This window comes from Silene latifolia, chromosome 9 (assembly GCF_048544455.1).
Source record: "Silene latifolia isolate original U9 population chromosome 9, ASM4854445v1, whole genome shotgun sequence".
NCBI classification, from domain to species: Eukaryota; Viridiplantae; Streptophyta; class Magnoliopsida; order Caryophyllales; family Caryophyllaceae; genus Silene; species Silene latifolia.
In genome coordinates this window covers 153001487-153010276 of record NC_133534.1, presented here as the reverse complement: position 1 = coordinate 153010276, position 8790 = coordinate 153001487, and positions in this window count along the sequence as shown.

Below are 8790 nucleotides of genomic sequence, written 5' to 3'. Positions count from 1 at the left end.
CGGGAGGGAGTATAAATTGTGGGGGAGCAATCACATTCTTTGTCACGCATTTTGATGGGGACATTGATGAGTCCCAAGACGTCTTCAAGACTAAAGGTCTTCCCTATTACAATGACATGGTCCTTGAGGAGTGTAAGATGTTCAAGAAGGTGAAGGATATACCCCTTAAGGGGTATTGGTTGGGTCCCGACAAGCAAAAATACTTGAGGCTTCCGAGGCCTAGCAATTCTCCTTTGCCAAGTGGTACCCATGGTAGGAACTTCTTTTGTCATATGGATATTTCGGACTTTGCCTCCGATGAGGAGGAAGAGGAGGCAACAAATGAGCCTCCCGTGGACATGGACACCCCCATGTATGACGCGGGGGAGGGCTCTCATGCATCGGTTGCTCCTTGGCAACAAAATATGTACGACTATTTCAAAGAGACTAGAGAGGTGTTCACTACCATAAGTGGGCGTGTGGAGAATCTCCAATCTTGGCAACAACAACAAACACCAAGGTTGGAGAATCTTGACCAATGGAAAAGTGTGGTTGATGATCGGGGAAGATTGATAGAGGAGGCCGCAACAACTCAAACGGCTTTGATGAGGGAAATGATTGCCAACCAAGAGGCTAACCGTCGTTGGCAACAACAACTTGACCAATCAATGGCAGACAATGCCACCATGTGGAAAGAGCAAAATGAGTGGAGAAGCCAAATGGACCACCAATTTGGGGTCCAAAATGAAAGATATCAAGAGTATGTTGAAGATTCATACTATGATGCACGGACCCAAGAAGACACACTTGGGATAGTTAGTGGTCTATTTGGCATGTCTCTCCACCCCACCATCCCACCCTCTATCACCCAAGAAGATGTGGACCAACAATATGCCCGAGCAATAAGCGAAAGAGAAAGAAGAGAAAGAAGGTGGAAGAACCAAGGCACCGATGATCAAGGGGGTGCCTCGGGTTCTCATTGAAGAAGAAGAAGTGTTTGCCTCCTCCACATTGAGGACAATGTGGAATGTAAGTGTGGGGGAGGAATTTGGATTGTATTATATGTAAATTTCTTGTTGGTTAATGTTAAAAAAAAAAAAAAAAAAAAAAAAAAAAAAAAAAAAAACGACGAAAATCCCGGCTAGGTGAAAACCCACAAGGGTGGGCGCCTAGGCAAGATTGGGAAAGGTGGCCGAGGACGGAATGAAAACCCGAAAGGGCATTCCGGGCAAAATGAAAAATTGAGTTGCGAGCCACCATGGGAGGAAAGGAAAAGCTAAGGTGAAAACCCGAAAGGGCACCTTAGGCAAAATGAGGGATTTTCAAAAAAAAAAAAAAAAAAAAAAAAAAAAAAAAAAAAACACCACCAAAAAGATGGAGGGACAAGAAGGGAGTGATAAGGAGGGTCTTGGAAGGAGGTTAGACTAGGATTTAATTTCATTTTTGAGTCACAAAAAACTTGTTCCAAATCGGTGGATTTTTGGCTATGGCTACTTTGGTTGTTGAATTGCATAGGTGTGTGGCCAACCAAGTAGCATGATCATACTCTTTGTGGAGTGATAAGGGGGTGAAATAAGGGGAAGATGAATGAATTGGAGGATTGGTTTTGCCACTTTGCTTGTGCCTTGGGATAAGGCAAGAGTGGCTACTTCTTCTTTGGAGATATAAGAAGGGTGGAGTTATGTGAGGAGTCGGAGTTGGGGTCATGTCGTGTCTTGTGCGAGGGATGATATAAGGAGGACGAGTGAGAGAAGAGTTTGTGTCACCTTTGAGTCTAGATTTTCTCTTTAATTGGTGGTAGTTCAAGAGGGAGATATAAGGAGGAAGAGGTGAGGGAAGAGTGGTCATTCTCTCCTACACCCGCTTGTGGACTTGCCAAATGCTTTCTTGAGTTTTACTCGGGACGAGCAAAAGTCCAAGTGTGGGGGAGTTTGATAGAGTCAAGAAGTGTCGAGTCACTAGGGCCTTTTTAGGCCAAGTATGCTTTTAATTAAGGGTCTTTTGTCGGAATCAAGAGTTAATCTTCCCGTCCCGATGATTGTCATAACTAATGCGTTTTGATTCACGTGTGGAGCTGCGTATGAGGATGGAGCCCGGAATCCAAAGAGTGAACCTCTAGCCACACTAGTAGACAAGCAATCATGCGGAGACGACCTCACATGAACCGATTCTGAGCGGCATTCCTCGCTAGGAAGCATGAAGGCTAAGTAGTGAAGAACTCGTGTTGAGGAAGTGAAGAAATAAATTCGTTCCAGGCGGTTTTGGCAGATCGCCACCATCGCAGTTAGATCTGCCATGGCGATCTGCCCTCCAGATTTAGCAGCGATCTGCCGTGGCAGTCTGCCACTCATCCGGCAGACTGCCGTTGTGCTGTGCTCGTGACTTTTATTAAGCCCGTTGGCTTAAATTTAAGCCCAAATCCCGTATTACCCTAGATTCGTATGTGACCTTATAAATAGTTCACATTTTGGAGACCTAAAAATCATCTTGTTTAGGAGTAATTCAAAAAGGCTTGTGTGTTAAGAAAGCTTGGATTTTTATTAAGGAATTTGTAATCTTTTAGTTTGGATGTTAATCTTTCTTCAATTCTTGGGTTTTACTAAGAAGATGGAAGGCTAATCTCCCTTTTACTTGGTGTAATTTAATCAAAGTATCCAACTTTGATGTTGTAAGACTCTTAAAACTCTCTCAATTTATCTATTGTTCTTTCCTTTGTTCTTAAGTTCCTATGTTGAGTAGATGAATGTTTGAATTGATCACTCTTGCATCTTATTTACCCATCTATTGCAAATTCTAGAGAAATGGTTTAATCTATCTAGAATTGTTTGGAGCAAACTTGTTATATGTTGATTTGGTTTAAAGGATGCATATTTCAAGTAGGAAATTACATGTCTTTTCTTGCTAGTATGGTTTAATCTAGTAGGATTTGATTCTAGCTTACATCTCTTGGCAAAAACTTCATGCTCAATTCTAGTCTTTATTCATGGTTTAATGAGTTGTGGTTGGAATTGAAGGACTCACATATATGGTTTAATTGTGTGTGTCAATTTCTTGAGATGATAGTATTGGATAGATAACAATAGAGAGAAAAGAGTCAAACTTTGTCATTGTTGGATTACTAAGAGAGAATTATACCAAGTCTTTCCCATATTTGATTGTTGCACATCTAGTGTTTGTTGTTTTGCTTCTATGATAAGAATTGCATCTTTATTTTCCCTTATTCTACTTCAAAACCCCTTTCTCCATTTATGTCATACTACATGTTAACCATTGTTCATAAGCATTGTTTGTTGATAAATATAATTAGTAGGTCCTTATTGTAGTTAGTGTTGTGATTAGTCCATAAAGTCCTAATTAGTTGCTTTATAGTTAAAATTCAAGTCTTTAGTTCAAAAGTTCTTCCCTTGGGTTCGACCCTAACTTGCCAATTTACTACCCTATTGCTTGAAGTTAGTAAAGTTTAGTTAGGCTTATAAATTGTTAATTTGGTAGTTAATTCTAGTATATTAGCGACCTAGTCTTTTTCTCTATCACATACTTAATTGTTTCATAGAACATTATTAATTTAGATTTTTTTTACTTTCTAACATAACTATCGCCATGCGTGATTTACATTATTTTTCATGCTATTGAATGTGATTAAATGTGCCATTGCGTAGTAAGAGTAGTAGTTAATGTAGTATGTCTCAAATTTTTAAGTGCTTTTTATTTGGTGTTCCTTTAATCTAATTGTGAAAATTATTTGCAGGGTTGTAAGTTAAACCTAACAACAATAGCACTCCATGCACGTAACGTGGAATACTACAATCAAAAGTGATCACGATTCGAATAAGGGAGCCTAAGAGGACAGCATTGATCTTCGCGTCAGGGAAATTGGTATGTACCGGAGGCTAACTCGAAAAGCCAAATATTATTATGTATATGCATTAAGCCATTGTTTACGTCAATTATTCGATCAAATATAGACGTTAATTATGTATATGCAATTACCATCAAAGTATATACCAGGTGTTTTACATGTTGCATCTATATAGATTTGGGTTATTTAACAGCAATACTCTAAATTATTGAGGGTCTTCTCAAATTACTACAAACTTTGATTTAACTAGCAATATACCCAACTATTACACTCCTTTGCTTTTAATAGAATCGTCTCATTTTCAACCTAAAGTAGCAGGTAAACATAATGCGGGACCCACAACTTCATCTTCTTTCCCAAACTCGCCTCCATTAATGTTCCTCCTTATACCAACTTCCTCCCTGTTCAATTTTTTAAGACCAACTTTTCTCCAATATACAACGCAAACCCATGTACCACCATTTACAATTAGACTCCAATCATTTCTTCATTCTTTCTCCTGCATTTTTTGTTTCAATTTAAATCACCTCTCTACCATAACAACCTATACATCACGTTCCTAGGTCCTATTACAGTCCGTACATCACCCTTTCAACCACCACCCACACCATCCTCAACCACCATATTTCGCCGCCGTATACAATTGTTGACCACCATTCTTCACCTTCACATCCTTTTCTACACTACGTTGTCTACAAAATAGAGGTCACGGCCCGCCCTTCTTTGCCTTTCTGTCGTTTGCCGCCGTGCCTCGCTTTCCTACCATCGACCACCGTGACTGCGACCTTGTGCATCCTCCAACAGTCAGTCCTACCTCTTTGTCATCGTCATGTACCCCTCCACCAACAATTGATTTATATTTCTAAAATCTTAGATCCCCAAATCGATTTGTGGGTAATTATTAATTTGGGGCTTGGGGGGCATATGAGGTGTCAATGTGACGGTCGAGAGCTAGGCTTAGGAGGTCCGGGATTATGGCTTATGGTGGATGGTGGCAGTTGTGATGTTCTTGATTTGCGGATGATAATGGTAGTGGGTATGTCAATGGGTTGTTTTGTAAGGATAATAAAGGGGTTATTTGCTAAACAAGTAGCCGGTTGCCCCGAGTATAATATGAGAAGAGAGTGTTAATACTATAGTTTATTGTGAGTTAAATTAAAGTTTGGAGTATTTTGAGAAGGGAGACAATAGTTTGGAATATTTATGTTAAATAATCCTATAGATTTTTTTTACTGATTACAAAAAGTCTAATTCCATATACATACATTTGATCAATAATAGAGACAAAATCTTATGAACTACTCCCTCTATCCCAATAAATAGTTTACACTTACTTTACTTTATTTTGTGAGGGGGAAATAAGTCAAGTATAAACTATTGACAAGGATGATAAGATAAATGTGTCACTTTGCCTAATTACAAGTATCGAATATTCAATACGAATTTGATTATATATCTATAAAAAAATGATAAGATAAATGTGTCACTTTGGTCCTGTTTGGTAAACAACGGAAACTTAATTTTTATGAATTGAACTTATAATAGTTGAATTGAACTAAAAGAGAGTGACTTTAAGTAAAAAAATATGGCTGTAACTATACAAAATGATGTGATTATAATATCAATATATAAACTCAATAATTTAAAACAAAAATCAGTTTATTTTCTAAATGATTCAGAAGAGTTAAATTATCATACGCTAAATTATAGGCAAAATAATCTCTCTCCTTTATTAACTTTTTTACATTTTTATTCTTTTGTAAGATGTATTTTATTAAAGATAAAGAGCCTTTTAAATAAGAGAGTAATGACTAAACTTTGATAAGGTTACTAGTTTTGCTCCCGTGCAAAAAAATACACGGGTCGGTTTTAAACTATCATATATAACCTTGTATGAATACAATAAGAGATAATATTATTTTATCGGCAATTAAATAAAAAAAATATGAATTGAAATTAAGTTAGAGAATTGACATTGAACTAAATTGAAATGTAGTAATAATGAATTAAAAAAATTACCCAAACACTTGTAGAGAATTTTTTGAAAATTGTAATTAATTGTTGTTAGGATCATGGGTAGGCCCCACATTATAAAATTACTTTTGTACCCCTAAAATCAGCAGCCAATCACAAATCTCCAAAAAACTTGGCTTTTATACTATGTAGATTTGGAATTATTAATATATACATATATATTAATGTCTTTGACTTTCATATAAAGTCTTTTGAATTGTTGGGACTGTGTATATCGTATAAACAATGCTCACTATGTTATTTTATATATAGTTTTCTCACATTCGAGATACTCACCCCTATCTTCAACATCTCTTGAAATATATTTTTCTAAAATATCATTCCCTCTTCCTCAATGAATAGTTTATATATGCTTTATTTTGTGAGGGGGAATAAAGTAAATGTAAACTATTGACTGAGAAAAATAAAGCAAATGTAAACTATTGACTGAGACGGAGGAAACTATTGATTGAAGGAAATAAAGCAAATGTAACCTATTACCTGGGACAGGGGAAGTATGACATGTATACTGGAAGAGTTTTTCATTAGAAATTTAATGGTAGCATTTTATAATCTTTGAACAAATACACTTTGTGAAGTTAAAGGCTTACCTCGAATATACGTAAGGCATAAGAATGGTAGCATTTTATAATCGTTGAACAAATACACTTTGTGAAGTTAAAGGCTTACCTTGAAAATACGTAAGGCATAAGACTCCAAGATTAAAAAAAAAAAAAAAAAGACTTTTCCATAAGTTAGTACACTATACAAAATTAGATCCCCGAAAACCATTAAAAAATCACTCATTTAATCTCTGAATTTATTCTTTACTAAAAATAAAAATAAAAATAATCCCTCAATTCATTCTTTATGTTTATTTCATACGGTGTGGTATGGATTACCAGGAGTTTATCTTTTTCTCATACATTTGTTTGTTAAATAAGCATCATATTTCATATAACATACTCCGTAATTGTTATAGAACTAACATAAATTTCTTCTGTTAAACGTATATTCAAAATTTACATTCTCGTTAGGTTCATGCTCGGATTTTTGTCAATATATCAAATTTCGAAGGAGTAAAAGTGTAAACCTACAATAAACGATTGAGGATCATATCATAGGCTCATGCCCCATAGCCTTAATGTACACTCCGTATTTCCTACGCAAGATGAGCATTTATTTTGTTATTTTGTTTTGGACGTGCTTTTTCACATACGGATTTTACTCTTTTATATACGCTTTTTACAATTTTACTCTTATTATTTTCACATTCCCTATCTCAATTCTCAATTGAATTTTTCTCCCTTCACTATTCTCCCTTCACCACCACCACCACCACTTGCTCCGGCGGGAAGTTGTCGTTTACCCCTTGCTCCGGTGGCCGCTGACGTTGCTCCGGCAAATCTGGACTGCCCTTATCCGGTTAACACAATAGCTGACCTCGGCTTCCCTTCCCTTTGCCGCACTCCCCTCTCCCACACCCCTTTCCCGACACTCTCCCCCCCCCTGCTATCACCCTCTACCACCCTCTATCTAATCCCCACGATCCATCTTCGACCAACCTGGGTTCTCCTTCTCCGACTCCGATCCACCATCACGACCTGGTTCCCTTCCTTCTCCTGCACTCTCCTTCCCTACACTCTACCTGCTCCGACCACCAACGAACACCACCCTCCCTTTGATCCGACAACCCTTCCGGCCGTCCGCGACCCTCCCCGTGCGACCACCGACCACCACCTTTTAGTTGTAATTATTATTATTATTGTTATTGTTATTGTTATTAGAGTTAATTTGATTATTTTAGGAAAGGGGGGAAAAGGTATGATACGAAAATTTTATGAAAAAATGTATGTGGTAAATTCCGTATGTGAAAAAGTAATTCCGTTTGTTTTATACTGCACGAAGTCGAGAATAATGAAAGCAAAGTTATGTTAAGGAATGCCTCTACGACTCTACATATGTATTTGGTTTTGCGTTTTGCGTTTTAGTAAAATAAATATACCCTTTGGCAGTTGGCAACATAAAACACTCTCATGAATAAATAATGCTAGTAGCATATAGTTCTTGCCCAGATAAAACAATCCATCAAGGAACAATGCAAGAATTCATACACATTGTATTTAATCTAATCCAAAATTATTAACAACAAATACCAAACAAATTAAACCTTTAAATTAGGTTGATGATATGGGTATCTATCCGTCTCCATTACATATTGTACCCCATGCATCAAGTGTTCGATTCCGAGCCATGCATGCGTTATCGTTGTTGGCTTTATGTACAAACAATACAAATATGATTAGCAAAACTCATAAAATCATGCTCTACAATCATGTTTATGAATGAATAAAATAAAAATAGTAGAAAAGTATTCGAAAAGCTTTAGAAAAGGTATATCCCAATAATTCTCAAATATGACATAACTTATTGAATTGCCGTGATTTTTATAGGTTTAAAAATATTGTAAGTTTGTCTCTCATTGCTAATCAAATAAACTTTCTACTAATTAGGCGGAAAATATAAAGTTCACTACTCCATATATTATTATGAATATGTTAGAGTATTTATTTAATTTATACATACTTAAAAGATACGGAATAATAAACAATGACACCATAGAATAATAGGGTAGTATTCGACATACCGTCAATATCATCATTACGTTATATTGTTAGTAGAATGATACTTGTAGTAATCTTATTGCAAATTTCAAACTTTAATTCTTGATCTCTATCTACATACTTTTCATTGTTCCTGAAAAAATATAAAAGATGCAAAATTAGACTTCATAATATATAAATATAAAAGTATATTAGTTTTTTTTTTTTTGGTGTTGACCAGGAGTATCCCCTACCGACAGTCGGGGCAATCTCCTTCGGGATACTGAAGGCAATTTAATGGGTTGACCCCTCCCAAGTTTGACTTTTTCATTCGCA